The sequence below is a fragment of the Podarcis erhardii genome (assembly GCF_964252035.2).
Source record: "Podarcis erhardii genome assembly, chromosome: 7".
Classification (NCBI taxonomy): Eukaryota; Metazoa; Chordata; class Lepidosauria; order Squamata; family Lacertidae; genus Podarcis; species Podarcis erhardii.
The window spans coordinates 32,770,776-32,787,612 of NC_138511.1; the positions used below are offsets into that span (position 1 = coordinate 32,770,776).

The following is a 16,837-nucleotide window of genomic DNA, read 5'->3' on the forward strand; positions in this document are numbered from 1 at the left end:
TTTTGGTGCAACAGAACACCATAATGGAAGCCAGAGTACACGGCAATGCCACTTACCTTCCCACCACAGCGGTCCCTGTTTATCTACTTGCACTGGTGTGCTTTCAAACTGCTAGATTGGCAGGAGCTCACCCCCATCATGTGGATTAGTACCACTGACCTTCCAATCAGCAAGCCCAAGAGGCTCAGTGGTTTAGACCACAGTGCCACAAACAGCATCTAATTGCTAAGCTTAATTCTTATTCTTTTGGATAACTGCATTTTTGCCACTTACATTCCACCAGGTTGCTAGGTCAAGTGACCAGGCTGAAAGGTGTTAAAATGTCGTGCTTTCTGAACACAATGCATTCTCAGGAAATTGTTTGTTAGGCAAGTGTTTGCATAATGAGTCACTGATTTCCATTGATTCCTATCAGAAAAATGTCTAATGTGTTCCCAAGCACAAAATTTTGACCAACAAATGAAAAAACCCAGGAAACCCCTCTGAATCCTTATAAAAGGAAAACAAGGAAGGGGGGGGAAAACACCACGTTCTTATTTGTCCAATCTGTCTTTGCCCACCTAACATGGTTTCTGACGAAACGGCTGCCACTGACCAGCAAAACACCAAAATTAAAGCTTGTTTGGAGGCAATTATCTGTTTACAGCACTACACACAGGTCTAGCTGTTCAGATATTTGAATCTGCAGTGTGTACAGTGGTACCTCAGGTTACAAAGGCTTCAGGTTACAGACTCCACTAGCCCAGAAATAGTACCTTAGGTTAAGAACTTTGCTTCAGGATGAGAACAGAAATTGAGCAGTGGCGGTGCAGCAGCAGTGGGAGACCCCATTAGCTAAAGTGGTACCTCAGGTTAAGAACAGTTTCAGGTTAAGAATGGACCTCCAGAATGAATTAAGTTCTTAACCCGAGGTACCACTGTACAGCAAAGTTTCTGTACTAATTCCTTGTGTTTGGACAAGTAATTTTTTCATATAATGAGTGTTTGTATAGCGGGACCTGCATGTACAGATAAAAACTTGAAACAATTGGGTTCCAATCCACATTCATGAAATACACAAACAGCATGTTATTACCTCTCTACTTAGAAGCCCTGCTGAGTTAAATTGGGATTACTTCTGAGTAAGTGGATATAGGATTTGTAGCCTGAGTAGGCAAGACACTGTAGGTGGGGCCAGGAATGTCCCCTGCCTGAAATCCTGGGGGGTCACTGCCAGTTAGTGTAGATAACACTGAGCTAGATGGCCCAGTGGCCTGACTCGGTATAAGGCAGCTCGCTGTGTTCCTTTGTTTTCTGTGTTTCTATGCTGTCTGATGCTCCAGAAACACCCCAGAGGACAGGATCACACTTCAAAACGACCTTGACAGATTAGAGAACTGGGCCAAAACAAACAAGATGAATTTTAATAGGGAGAAATGTAAAGTATTGCACTTGGGCAAAAAAAATGAGAGGCACAAATACAAGATGGGTGACACCTGGCTTGAGAGCAGTACATGTGAAAAGGATCTAGGAGTCTTGGTTGACCACAAACTTGACATGAGCCAACAGTGTGACGCGGCAGCTAAAAAAGCCAATGCAATACTGGGCTGCATCAATAAGAGTATAGCATCTAGATCAAGGGAAGTAATAGTGCCACTGTATTCTGCTCTGGTCAGACCTCACCTGGAGTACTGTGTCCAGTTCTGGGCACCACAGTTCAAGAAGGACACTGACAAACTGGAACGTGTCCAGAGGAGGGCAACCAAAATGGTCAAAGGCCTGGAAACGATGCCTTATGAGGAACGGCTAAGGGAGCTGGGCATGCTTAGCCTGGAGAAGAGGAGGTTAAGGGGTGATATGATAGCCATGTTCAAATATATAAAAGGATGTCACATAGAGGAGGGAGAAAGGTTGTTTTCTGCTGCTCCAGAGAAGCGGACACGGAGCAATGGTTCCAAGCTACAAGAAAGAAGATTCCACCTAAACATTAGGAGGAACTTCCTGACAGTGAGAGTTGTTCGACAGTGGAATTTGCTGCCAAGGAGTGTGGTGGAGTCTCCTTCTTTGGAGGTCTTTAAGCAGAGGCTTGACAACCATATGTCAGGAGTGCTCTGATGGTGTTTCCTGCTTGGCAGGGGGTTGGACTCGATGGCCCTTGTGGTCTCTTCCAACTCTATGATTCTATGATTCTATGATTCTATGATTCTAAAGGGAAGATGCAGGTATTTGCAGCTTGACCATATTTATCGTAATGGGGCATGAAGGAGAAGGCAGGTGTATAATGGCAGCCCAATTTCAAGGGTAGGCAATTATTGGGAAAGGCATGTCTATGTTTGTGTGTGTGTGTGTGGACCTGCTGCAAATCAGATGTTTACAAGAAAAAAGATATGATATATGGTTCTGAGACATGTATGGTTCCAGATGATGGTACACTTTAGGATCTGTTAATCAGGCCCAGGCTTACTTCGGAGTACAGACACACAACCTGACAATAAAGGACAAAGTTTGGGAACAGTAAAGCTTTTCATATGCTAGTTCCTGGCGAAAAAATTATTTACTTTTTTTAATGGGGATTTCTTCAGAAGGGCAGAATCAACAGCCAATATTTTTGCTTCTGAGCAGCAAAATTTGTTAAGACATGCAGCCTCCAAGGCTGTGTGATTACTTTGTTGTTCTGCACATAGTATTTTTCTCTTTCTCCTGACTCTATAATGTGCTTTTAAAATATGGGGTTTTAACTGTTTCATGCAATTAATTAATGTTTTTAAAGAAATATAACATCTGATCCCAAATCTCAGAAGATGCAGGAGGGGTGAGTTCTTTCCTCTACACTTTTGTTTTGCAAAGAAGGAGGGCAAGGAAAGGAGGTCTCAAAATAATATAGTTCCATACCAATTAATCCCCCTGAGACATGCAGCAATGGGGTTTTTTTTAGATGTAATTATGATGCAGTGGCTATATTATCTGTAACATGAACCCCTGGTTCAGTTTTTAAAAAACCACTTATTGAGATAACCCTCTCTCCCATATTGTCCCATCATTCAAAAAGTGATGTTTTGTAACTAGATATATGTTTTTAAAAAGAAAAATTAGAAGTTTTCAGTCTCAGTGTTGAACTGTAGGGCCACAGGTTTCCCAGCCCTAATCTACAGCAATAGAGGATGATAATTCTGATGACAACTTCTTCTTTTTAGTGCAACCACTCAGTGATTTCAAATGAAAGATGGTATAAAAATATTTTATATAAATAGAGCTGTTGTGGGTGTCAATGTCTCAGAGGGAAAATATTAAACTTTGGGTGAGAACTGAGCAATCACCAAGCCCAACAGAAGAAAGTGGACTGCAATTGGTTATATTTCCATAAATAAGCCAGACAGTATAATTTTCTATTCTAAGTAACATTAAAATGCATAGAACATATGCATTTATTTGGTTTTTTTATTTTAAAAAATGCATATATTTCACACACACCCCATATCCAGAACGGACGAAAGAAAGAAATTTCTGCCTCCCCTCCCCCCAAGGAAGTCCAGAAAATTTATATCTTTAGCAATAATGTATCTGGGATCAAACTAAAGAGTACCTCAGAAAATTTTAGAACCAGAATAAACCAAGGCCCAAACTCCATTGTAGGAGTCGGCAAGCAAGCAGTCTCCCCTAATGGACACACTGTGGCCAATTATGTCCAATTATAATGGGATAAATTTTGTTTTAAAGGGAAAGGTTTAGCAGCAATCTTTGTTTTTGCCACTCCCCTTTCCCTTCTCTTTTCCTCCTTATGCCCAATGAAAAGACATGGTGGGTCTACTCTAATTTCCACTGGATATAACCCAGAGATTTTTATTTCACAGAAGAAATTCCAAACGCCTAGAGAGCTGTAAAACAAAAACAATCCCATATTAAACATTAATTATGAAAGCCCATTTGGGATGGGGGCCACCGATAAGCAAAAATTTTGGTGATGTTTTGAATTTGAACAAGGTTATGAGTTGAGGGGGGGAAGGACCCCTTTTGGCCCCAGGTCTCCTGCCTAAGCTTTCTGTTAGTGATTAAACAAGCTAACATCTGCTGATGGAAAGATCTTTAAGAGAAAAGCACTTGTGCATTCATAGCGACACAAATAGGAGCTGAACACTGTCAATTTCCCAATGACCTTTTAAAAACAACGGCAACAATGAATGGGGCATATCTGCTTACAGATCTGATAAACAGACCAGAAAAATGAGGCGGGGGAGGGGGGGAGAGGGAGAACATCATAAGCTAGAGGAAAAGCGGAATGCCTTCAAAAGCTAATGCATTACAAATCTGTGAAGTATACGTGTGACACAACCTAAGAGAATCAAGCTTAAAAAGCAGAGAATCAATAAAAAGCCATTAAAAATCAATCTTTTAACAATGTATGAGATGGTTTGCATGTCCTCGGCCACCCTTTTTAACACTAATTCTGTAATAATTCCAAACTGATATGCAGAGAACATGCCAATGTAAATCTGAGTACTCAAAAAAAAAAAAAAAAAAAGAGCTTGAATTGGGGGGAAATAAGCTTTATAGGGAAAAAATTCTACACAGTCCATCAATGTTTAGAATAGATTTTGTTAGTAATCTGGAAGAGATTTAAGGCCTAGACATGAAATTAGGAATGATTTAAATAGATTCATTAAATTACTTCAGTTGTTTAGAATTGGAAGGATCACAAAAAAAAAAAATATCTTAGGATTTAGGACATACCACAAATACAGGCGGTGGTGTATTTTCAAATCAATCAATAAATAAAAGCTTCAGCAGAACATTAGCCAGGGGTTTTATGTATCTGCATGAAGGTTCATTTTTGTAAGAGTTTGCTAAATTCAAATGGATGGTCTGCTTTGTCCCTTAATTTGCACAATATTAAATGATTTTACATACAAGAGGAAAATCTGTAGCCAGCTTCTCCAATTAACCTGATTGCAGGGGGAAGTAATTTAGAAATTGACCTGTTCTTGCTCAGACTCTTTATTGTAGCCTTCTGGGCATCACTTCTGTGTTGTTGTTTTTTACCCCTAAGTTCATAAGTTCGTGGTCCTGACTCCCAACAGATTTTAGATGTACTGGACCTTTCTTCTTTTTAGAAGGACACTATGAGAGAATCTTGGGAAAGGAACTTGTGTGTGCAGTGTTATATGAATAGGTCCCCGTTACAAAAACAAACAATGCAGTGTAAATACAGACCAAGCAAAAGTGTGGATGAGCCTGAAGTCAATCAGATGCAGTATGAGGGCAGAAGAAACAACATTCTGAGCAGTGAGTTGCCTGCTCCAGGTAGAACAGAAACAGTATGCTTATACAATTGAACTAGGACTTGCAGTTAAAGAGACAGAGATTTGTGCTTCCCCGTGTGATATGCTCTCTCAAGAACTAATGGGGTTGTGTGTATTTCTTGTGTGTTTTGCATAGCCAGGAGGGAGGGGTAACTGATGGGAGGGAGAAAGCTCCAGTGGAACCAGAGACATAGATGCAAGGGATAGTGGGAGCGAGTGCTCCTGGTAGGATTTACAGACCAGCGGATATATGTATGCAAAGGTCTAGTACACGCACTTGCACCATACTGCCATGTTTGGCTATAAATACAAATCAGGCAGGCAGAAATGTAAGGAGATTAAGCAAAGGGAACTGAAGAAGCTGAAGGACATCAATCAGTCCACCACCTTTTCAGAACAGACATGGCCTTTCTGCAGTCTGACTCAGGCAGTGCTCTACCTAAGGAAGTACATGAATATGATTTCAATATACAGTATCAGTGGCTAGTGATGATGAGGAAATGATGATGCTGCCAGATGCATCATGTGATTCCAGTCTAATGTTTTCAGAAGGTAGGTCATGTCACCATTAGCTTAAAATTTAATAGATCTATTTACAAAATATTTGCAGCAGCATCAGTCTATTAGGACTTTAAAAAAAAAAATCCAAACATTGACAGGCTAATAACTTTATTACTAGGACCAACCAAAATGTTACAAAATAGCAAGATTTGTAGGACTCGTTGTTAGGCTGTATGATATGTCAAAACATAAATAGTGGAAAATGTGGGGGGATGTTTGAGGGCATGGTAGAACACACATACACACACACTCCACACACAAACTGAGCCATAGCATAATTTCTGAAATGTAGAAAATGTGCTTTCAGAATTGGGATAGACATACTTCCTTCAGGACTTGTTAGAGTGTATAAGACTTCATGCACCATCATATACATGTGTTACATGCACTGCCCCCAATTATGTTCAAACCCCATGCAAGGATCTTTGAAAGCCGCTTCACACATTACAAGTTTATCAGGTCTGTATTACAGCCCAGAGGTGAGGAACTGCTGGATTTTGCTGAACTATAACTCCCATCACCCGGCCATTGTTCTCCATTTGCTGAGGCTGGTGGGAACTGTAGTTCAGGAACATCCCGAGGGCCACATGTTCCCCACACCTGTTATAGCCCTTCGTTACCTACCTACTAAATTATCTCAAGTATGTATTTCTCCTTGTGAAGGGTACAGAAGGATGCACTGGGTCAAGGCAGATCCAAACATTTCAGACTAGTATGTTCATACATTGTTAGCAACCATCAGTCTCAGGAGACAATGGAAGAGTGTGCCTTCAGGGGTAAAGTCAAACCGCTGGAGAATTACAGCACCTGCTGCGGCTGCAGAGACCAAAATGGGAGAGATATGTTTAATTGCAGGCGGGGCATCACAATTATAATAGTGCACAGACCTTCTGCTACCCCAGGGGTTAGAAAGCAGTGCATAAAAGGCCTGCATCTATTCTAGGAGTGGGTACATTCCACTGCAACTGAATAATAATCAAGACAAGAGCAAAGCAATCTTTTATTAATGTTACCAAAAAAAAATTGGCAGGAGCAAACAATCAAAATCTATTTTATGGATTTCATTCTTAATTTATCCCCTTTTACTCCTCTGCTCCTACAGCTGTTTCTTTGTGAGTGCTGTTCATATTTTCTTGCATCCGCTAAACTCAGCTGAAGTAAAAGAGGGAAGGGAAGAAACTTTCATCCGGTGAGGCACTTTATCAAGAAAATTCCTCAAGAAATTGGTTGTTACCTGTAGATAACAACTGGTTTGTTAGTTAATGGCTAGCGGCAGAGCCAAGGCCTGTTAATGCTCCAGCTGTCCAGTCATTAACTGCAGTAAAGACTGATTTTGAGGAGGTTATTGCTGTGATAAAATATCCTCAAAAGATTATAACAGCAATAGTGAACGGGGGGAAAAAGTGTTAGTGGCTATAGTGTGACTGAATTGCTGCGTTTGAAAAATTGGTCATTCCCTGGCGGTTCATAACCGATTTTCCACCAGTCAAAAAGCAAGTTGTGCTCTGTTAGGTTTATTGTACAAGGCAATAAAAATATTGGCCAGGTTAAATTGTCAGCATGTTACGACATTAACTACTCTTTTACTGTGCTTAATTTTTTAAGCGTTACTATGATTCATTACTACAGAATGAAAAACTAGGCTCTGCATATTAGCAAGCATTTCAAGAGAGTAAAAACTGAGGTGGGGGGGGGCGAAGGGAAGCAAAATTAAATTTCACTTCATAGCTTTTTTTTTAATCTTTATTTAAAATGTAACCAAATTTCTAAGAGTACTATAGTGTTCTTGGGCCTTTCATTGGCAAGTTTGGCTTCCAATGTATGCATTATGAATGTAACGTCTGGTGAAACCATCAGAGCCAAGTATTTATCTGCATTTCCCTTTAGAAACCCCTTTCAGATCATGTACATTAAACTTGCCCATTGAAATTTAAAACTTTAAGAATGCATGATGAGAGGACATCCTAACACAGGTTGGCTAATCCGGTGTTTTATCTAGACCACTATCTTCAACCGCAATCTATACAGGAAATGTATAATCAGCACACAGCTATTATGACATTCCATTTCTTGCCTTGCATTTACAGCACCCAATGAGCCAAGCGTTTAGGGCACACAACAGATAGCAATGGCCTGGATTCTTAGCACACAATATGTGACAAAAGAAAACCTGAAAACCACACCCCTTTCTCACAGTACACCCATTCCGCAGGAAGAGTGTGACTACTCGCAGAAAACTAGTCTGAAGTAAGCACAATTTTCTTCTTTGTGCAATAGCTACCTCAAGCAATCTCATGAATGGGTATCTTGCAAGCTCAATTGACAGCAAAGGTAGAATGGAGTATCTTTCCTATCTTGCCCATCAAATAGCTTGGGAAAAGATACTAACATCAACAGTGCTGTTGATTTAAATACTTTTGTGCACTGCTTTCCAGATAAATTAGGAAACTGCACCTAAGAAACCATGGCATAATCCACCAGTGCCTTGAATAGGAAATGATGCCAAAAATGCACAGGTTCCCATCACTTACAAGTCATAAACTGAACCGCACAGCTTAAAAGACAAAACTAGGAGTCCCATCGCATCTCCCATATGCACTCTGTGGTGTTATGCCACAGCTGCACATAACTAGTGGTAGCTGTACTCTGGGACTACAACCAGATTTCAATGTAACCCAAATACAGGATTTCCTCAAGGTCTGTTTTTCAAGATTTCTACACAAAATAATGCATATGTCTAAACTACAGATCTAATTCTTTGACCTTGGGCTTGTTTATATTAAATTATTGTGAAGATATATGAAATCCTGCAGATTTCTACGTTAATTTGCATACTTTGCTTTAAAAAGGCAATAGACAGTCCTACTAATCTTGATATACAGTGACACCACATACCATGTCATCATAATCATTTCTATGCAACTAAACTGCATTTTATAAATCCACAACAATCCTATGAAGGCAAATAAAGGATAACTTGGAAGCAGCTCACCTGACAAAGCAGAGCTACACACCGGCTGCTGCTTACCAGGAGGGTTAGGGTGAGATGGAAGGGAGGTCTGTGTGGACACACAGCAGAGCCACTCCAGAGCTCCTGTCCATGTTCCTATGTCAACCTCCCTGCTTCTTCCCCTTCTCAGTAAGTTGCAGTGATCCACCTTCTGGGAAGCTAGCATTGCACCTCTGTTTTCCCATGGGAGTCACTTCTAACTCCAGTTATTATCTATTGATAACTCATAGCAGAACTGGAAACACTGCACGGGGAAGTTAAGGCTGTATTTTCTCACATGTATCCATAACTTCACTCTGAGTGGCAAAGCACCGTTGGGGCAAAACTTGATTTGCCAATCTGATACATTTCTTCTTCTTCTGGAGCATGTTTTAGACTTATGTTAAATGACAACTGGTGGAAAGGTTGGAACATAAAATGACAGATGTTCAAACTTCAGAGTAACTAGGAGATATCGTAGTGCCTAAACCAGCTGTTAGGAACTTGAGGAACAGATATAAAAATAACTTGGGGAAGGGTACCAGAGAGAAACTAAAGACAACAGCCCCTCCCATGTTTTAAGAGAAGTGGAAGTATGAAGGTGCTGTAAACCCAACTGTCCCACTGAGGCCCACCTTTACTTGTGAGTTGGTGAGGCCCCAAGGTGCTCATTAGTTGGTGTGGCTGAATGTTCCAGAGGATCATAGGGTAGGAATATATCTGATAAAGAGCAGGAGCCATCTCTTCCTTCAGGGATTCCTGCCAGGAAGTTTAAGCAGGAAGTAGTCCTGCCGAAGTGGTTCATGGATCTTGCCAAATGGAACCTTGTTCCGTCCTCCACAGTTGAATAGGTAACATTGTATGTGTAAACCTGAGCTTCCAGCTGTCCACTCAAGTCTTAGAGCTTTCCACTTGTATGCACAGGTGTTAGTGCATGAAATGAGCTATGCAAATCCACACAGACACCACTGAACAATGACATCGGAGCAATGAAAAATCTTTATAGCACACAAAGTGCATTCCTTTCTCTGCATTTAAGGTAGAGCCCCTTAATCTACTTAATCTTTCAATCATTTTATTCTGAGGTAAACATTTAAGTTATTGGGATCCAAGCATGTATAACTGCAATTCTATACGTTGTCTGAAACTTCAAAGCTTTTTTAAAAAAAGATAATGGAAATGTAGCCTATTTAATGGCAGATGTTATGCTAACGCTTGGACTACTTCTTGATGCTAGACTAGATACTTAAACAACAGAAGGGAAAGACTTATTTGTTTTCTTTAAGGCCACACTTTTCAAAAACAACAATACTACACACTCCCAGCAATCTCCTCTCTCATGCATAGTGTCTACCTTCGTATTTTTCAAATTGTTTATCTCCATAGAGTGGGAGGTGCAACGCCTAGAATGATGAATGGAGAATCGCTCATTAAGCTACAGTTTACTGTTGACCTTCCGACAGTACATGAAATTACAGACTTGCAATACAACATTGAATTCAGGCAGAATCAATGGAATGCTACGATTCAAGGGAATTGCCAAGTGACATGCCCTCTGCCATTCAATTCAGTGGAAGAGATTTTGCCCAAAGAAGTAACAATGAAGTTCCAACGCACCTATCCAAAATATGAAATACCTCTTTGGGAAATTTTATTGGAAATGTTTAAGTATTTGAAAAGTATCTTGGGTAAGATACAAACCAGATATCCATCAACAAAAAGAAGAAAAAATACAATTTAGTATACAATTACAAGATATTAGTTACTAAAAAAACACACCACATACCCTGATAGCACAACAATCAAAGATGTCAGTTAAAACTGGTACTTTTGCAAATGAGAAGGCATATTGAACTTTAGTTCCCAGGCATGGTCTGAGCCATATTTCTGCGAAGGATGTGCATGCAGTTCACCTTTTCTTAAATTGCTTACAAAATATCATGCAATTTGCTATTTCGTGCCCTCATCAAAGCAAATGCACATTCAGCAAGATTCTGTAAGCATTAGCAGGATTGCAGTAATCTGGACCAGATCATTTCTGATTATTATTATTTTTTGGAAAAACTTTTCTTGTGACAACAAATCCTGCTATGTTAGCTTCGCTTGACACAAGTAACTGCCTTTCTACATAAACATATATTGTATGTCTGTAGTAAGTGCACAAGAACACAAGAGCATCAAAATTACAAAAGAGTTGTAAATAGGGACAGGCTCAATAATTTATGCAAAATGAACCAAGCATCATGAATTACAACTGTAGTGCCTGCTTGAAATTGTGTGAGGAGTGGCACAACTATGAGGGCATATAGAGAGGGCAATAGTTATAACAGCTCCCCATTCCAGGTGTTTGCAGCTCACAACACTGCATAATGTCCAAAATAATTCAGTGCATTTATTTATTTAGCCTACGTAACTGACCAGCATAGATTTACAGAGTGCAGAAGCAGCCAAAGTAATATATAATAAGCTAATTATTTCAAATTCAAAACCCATCCAATTGAAGATCCCTACCTTTGCCCTTAAAAGTTCATTAATGTGCATTGTGTTTGAAGGCTTTTTATGCAATACTTTCTTGATATTTAATTTTTTTTCCTGAGGAATCCAACAGACTCATGCATCCACTTGGGTTTCTTAGGTTGCTTCTCCCTGCCAAAAATTTCCCAAATTTCAGCTCAGTAGTGGGAGGCAAGCAAAATGGGAAATGGATCATTATTGTACCCTGAATTTTTTGTGCAAAGCATGCTACAGGATTGTTCCCACTGTATTTGAATAATCTATATATACTATGGCAGCAAAACAACAGCATTTTCGTGATTTCTTTAATCAATATTCTGTTCGATTCTGAACATGTAATAGAAGCACAGCACAAAAAGTTTAAGGTCATGAAGACCATTTTCAATTCTAATGGATTTCTTTTTTAATATATGAAAAAATTAACTATATTTTGTAGAGTCATTACATTTTGTTGAGCTCTGGAAAAAAATATGCCAATTTAGAAACTTCATTTATTCAAACGATAATAAAAGCAGGAGGGCTGTCATTTTGACAGAGGGAAAAAACTTGCTCTTTTTACTGTTATCTGTTTTGCTGTAAGGTTAATGCTTTATATTTTATATTTAAATTAATTCTGATTTCTTTCATAATAGGAAGCTTACTATGTGATGGAATTAGTGAGAAGATGGGAGAAAGAAGGAGGGATGGAAAGGGATGGGGAGAGATCAATTAAATATATTTTTTTCTCCCTTCAAAAATCAGATATGCACATATTTTAGTTTAGTTTGGAGAGTAAATGCAGCTTTTAATGTGGATCGAAAAAATAAGCTAGTATGATGAATAAATAAGGCTAATTCTGTTATTAGTGAAGGGCTGCTTCCTGTTTAAAACAACACCACTTTTATTTTCTCTCCAGCTCTGTAATAGAATCCAGTTAGCGAAGGAATAAATGAATGGGCACCATGGCTCACGCCCCAGATTTCAGAACCAGCCAAGGACTATAATCCACAGCAGTTGAAGGTGGTTTTCGCTTTACACTCTGAACATGAGTACAAAGGATACCCAACCTTAAAGGGTAACCTTGGCAGCATGCAGCGCTGACAGTTGTCAATGCTGCACGTGCATTATAATGGCAAACAAACATAAGCAGCACTCTGTGTTTATTATGGAAAAATCCAGACATTTAATGTGCTGCCCGCTTTTCACAAGTGGCAACGCTCCACATGTGATTTTCATTTAAATGATGGTCAAAATACATTGTGAGAATAAGACCTAAGTTTTAAGTAAAATTAGATTACTATCAATGAGACTCATGTGAATGTGCTTTGCATTTGAGCATATATGGCACAGTATTCTACATACTCAAATTATTTTACTGTTTAGTTCTGTTGTGTGTTTGTTGTTGTTTAGTCGTTTAGTCATGTCCGACTCTTCGTGACCCCATGGACCAGAGCACACCAGGCACTCCTGTCTTCCACTGCCTCCCGCAGTTTGGTCAAACTCATGCTTGTAGCTTCGAGAACACTGTCCAACCATCTCGTCCTCTGTCGTCCCCTTCTCCCTGTGCTCTCAATCTTTCCCAACATCAGGGTCTTTTCCAGGGAGTCTTCTCTTCTCATGAGGTGGCCAAAGTATTGGAGCTTCAGCTTCACGATCTGTCCTTCCAGTGAGCACTCAGGGCTGATTTCCTTCCGAATGGAGAGGTTTGATCTTCTTGCAGTCCATGGGACTCTCAAGAGTCTCCTCCAGCACCATAATTCAAAAGCATCAATTCTTCAGCGATCAGCCTTCTTTATGGTCCAGCTCTCACTTCCATACTACTGGGAAAACCATAGCTTTCACTATACGGACCTTTGTCGGCAAGGTGATGGCTCTGCTTTTTAAGCAAATCCCACGGTGTTCATTAGGTCACACTCTCAGATAATTGTAGGCAGGTCCAGGGGGCTCCTGCTAATGGGGCCCCCTACTGGGGTGTGGGACCTTGGCAGGTGCCTTGACAATGCCAACCTTGAGTGCCATCTTCCTTTGAACCTCTCCCCTGGCCTTAATATTTCAATATGCATGAGATAAAAAGTAATTGTCTAATGATACTGATGATATAATGTTAACTGTCTTACTAATGTCCTTGCCTTTTGCCATTGGACAAATCATATTTTCCATTAGGTTCCCATTTCTTTCATGGAGTCTGCAACGCACAAAGTACACAGATAACTTTCTTTACTAGGGAGCCCCAACAAGTTCCTCTAGCTGCGCGCTGATTCATGTTGAATGAGCCTATCTTCTGAAGGGTGTGTACAATATTATTCAAATTCAAAGCATATCCATTGAAATGAATGAACCTAAGTGAGTCATGTCTGTTGATTTCAATGGGTTTGTTTAGAGTATGACTAATGTTGGATGCAACACTGAATTGTCTTAATGAAATCTATTTTCTAAAACCAGGGTTTTACAGAATATTCTCCAGTTTCAATTTGTAGTTCAAACATAGTGCTGTAGGGCAGTGGAGCAATAAGATTTCCTAGAGAAATATGTGTGGGAAGGGCCATAGCTTTACCCCAGGTTCTTACAAATCCTGGAACCAACACTGATGACAATTGTAAGAAATCAGAAAGGAAGCAGCATTTTCTGATACCGGCCAGAGACCACCCAAAACAAGAGCATTGTAGCTATTTTATGAGATAAATGAATAGGCAACAATACTGAGAGAAATGGAAACTCAAACTTATTTTGTAGTTGAAAAATATGGCCCTACTCAATTTGGGGGGGGAGGGGTAAAGTGATAGAGGACTTTATCAATAGTTGTCCATCTTCTACAGTATTCTACATATTGTTACAGTACTTACAAGGCTGCTAAAAACACATTCAAATGTTTGTTTGCAAAATAACTGAACTCAAACCGAAAATGAACCCAGCTAAATCATACGCCCTTGAGCACATGTGACAGAGGCCACCTTGGCTGTGAGCTTTGGGAGGCTTACTCCCTGCCTTGCAGGCTTTTTACACCTGGTCTGGGATGGGAGGGCCCTCCAGCTACAGAAGCTGAGGTGGCTGAACTATCATTATAGTGACAACAGGAGGCGACGTGCATAGGCAACAGGAGGCGACGTGCATGTGGGTGCCGGGCTCTGGGGCCTCCTGGAGATGGCATCAATGAATATCAGAACAAGACTTTCCTGTGATGACTCCCCATTTGTGGAATGCTCTCCCCAAGGAGGCTCGCTTAGCACCCTCATTACATATATTTAGGTGCCAGGTGAAAACATCTCTCTATAACCAGGCCTTTGGCTGATTAATATCCAATGGTCTTTTAAGTGTGTTTGTGGAAGATGAATTATTGTGTGTTGTTATTTTGGTTTTTTTATGTTGTGAACTTCAGATGAAGGATGATATACAAATTCAATTATTTAATAATATACATACCAAGCTTGGTGCATTTCATTACATTTATAGTATGCGTCCAACTGTGATAGACATACAAATCCTGAATATCTTATAAAATACTTCATGAATAGGCAGCTTTGGTTAAAAGTTCTGGAAGTACATCTTGTCTTTCTTAAGAAAGTGCTATAGGATTTTATGTTATGCACCATCTGCTTGGTTTGCCTGGGGCTGGAGATTCCACTTGGTATTCTCTGTTTCTCAGCTCATAATGTCTTAAAAGAAGCCACCAAAGTTTCTGAGATTCAGATGGATAGTTTGTAGAGAAGACGTATCTCTTTCTTCCCACTGAAGGCTGAATATCTACAGATGGGCATCTTCGAAGAATGTTATAATAAGAGAATGTGGTTACCAGCTGTGGGACTGCTGTTCAGGACAAGCATTTAATTTTCTTTTATTACATACTAACTGGACTGAGAACTAAGAAAGAAAAGTGAAAAGGCTTATCCTGAAATGTTAAGTGCACAGGACGGACTAATTGGTGTTGCACACGTTTTAAAAGATATTCTGGGACACTTATGCTATTTTAAGAAATGAGACTGAACCAAGAATGCAACGCCTATGATTCAAGAATCTTGTTGTCTGCCTGTAATAGCTTCAAGCCAAATCTAAAGGGTTCTTTTGTAGATAAAAGAGGTTAGTGGATTTAGTTGTATTTGAATCTTCTAAGTTCTGCTTGACTGTGTATACACACTTTCAATAGCCACACATAGGATTTCCATCAAATTCTGGAAATTGCATGAAAACTAACAATATGTTATTGCAAGCAAAAACTGTGCATATGAGGCCACTATTTTTCTAAGTCACAACAGAAACCACGATTGGTTTGAGCATTTCAATGCATGCTCTGTTAATGAAGATTGCAACTATTTATGGTAGAGTCCTCTGCTGGGCAATATAATTTCAAAATGCATGTAACTATGTAGGGTAGGGTTATAGCTCCATGGTAGAGCATATGCTTTGCATGCAGTGGTTGCCAAGAACAAATCCAAATCTTTATTGTTTATCCAAAGCTTCTGAATAACAATCAATTGTGCAATGTGATTTTTAAAAATGAAGCATCACTCAGAATATGATCTAAATGATATAGTATAACTTACTGCAATATCTAACAACTATAACCTTAGTTACAAAAAAGTGGAATCCTCCTATTTATAACTTAATTCAACACTTTGACAAAAAACCAGCAATTCAGTCCCTAGCATCAGGGAGGCTGAGACAGGCTAAAACCCTGGAGAGTCACCACCAGTAAGTTCGTAGATAATATTGAGCTAGGTGGACCAATGGTCTGACTCAGTATAATGCAGCCTCTTATGTCCACTTTCTAAGTCAGTCATTGCAGAAACCTTTTTACCAGGGTCCTGTTTCCTTACATTTCTGATCAAGGGCTTAAGTGTAATAAATTTATCATTACCTCTTCACAGAATGATGCAGGCGACCATGTGGCTAAGTTCCAATGTGCTACATCATTGCCTGTTTTTGCCTATAACTCCAGCATGTGCTAATGACTAAGCAGTCACAGCTGTCATTAAACTTTAAATTCACACACAGGTCAAGAACATACTTGAAGCAGCAACAAAAAAGATAATGCTTTGGGGAAGGTTGACTTTGATGGAATGTAGGAGTGCTAAGGGTACATGGAACATTTAACCTGCCATAAGCAAGTGAAGCATATTAAAGAATGAACTGCTAAATGAGTGAATCTTTGTTAAATCTGAAATGTGCAAAGTACACACTGCAAATAAGGAGATTATTTTAAAGACAGATAAAGAAACACAGATTATGTGACGCTAAAAAAAAAGTGATGGTGGGGGGGTACAATAATGGTGTCCTGCAGCACAGCCCTTTTCAAGAGCATGAATAAACTGAAGCACATGTACTAAGTGTTAGACCCATGGTTACAATTGGGCATGGTGCTTAAGATGTGGGAGGGCAATGTAAAGCATCAGCTGAAGACTCCCAATTTCAACCATGGCAACTTCTGCAAACTCTAAGGCTCTAAATCCTACGAACTCTTGTTTGGGAGTAGGTGCCGTGGAATTCAGTGGAAGTTAAGACAGAAATACAGTGTGAAACTACT

General features: G+C 39.7%; 1 protein-coding gene across 1 annotated transcript in view; it reads left to right on the plus strand.

Moving 5' to 3' along the window:
- Positions 1–1,967: 1,967 nt before the first annotated feature.
- The window catches only part of LOC309346491 (protein C19orf12 homolog), a 315,967-nt gene continuing 301,097 nt past the window's right edge, over positions 1,968–16,837 (plus strand). Inside the window, exon 1 of the mRNA XM_081870326.1 lies at positions 1,968–1,986. The gene's annotated coding sequence lies outside the window, so the exon portion shown is untranslated. The remainder of the gene's footprint in view (positions 1,987–16,837) is intronic.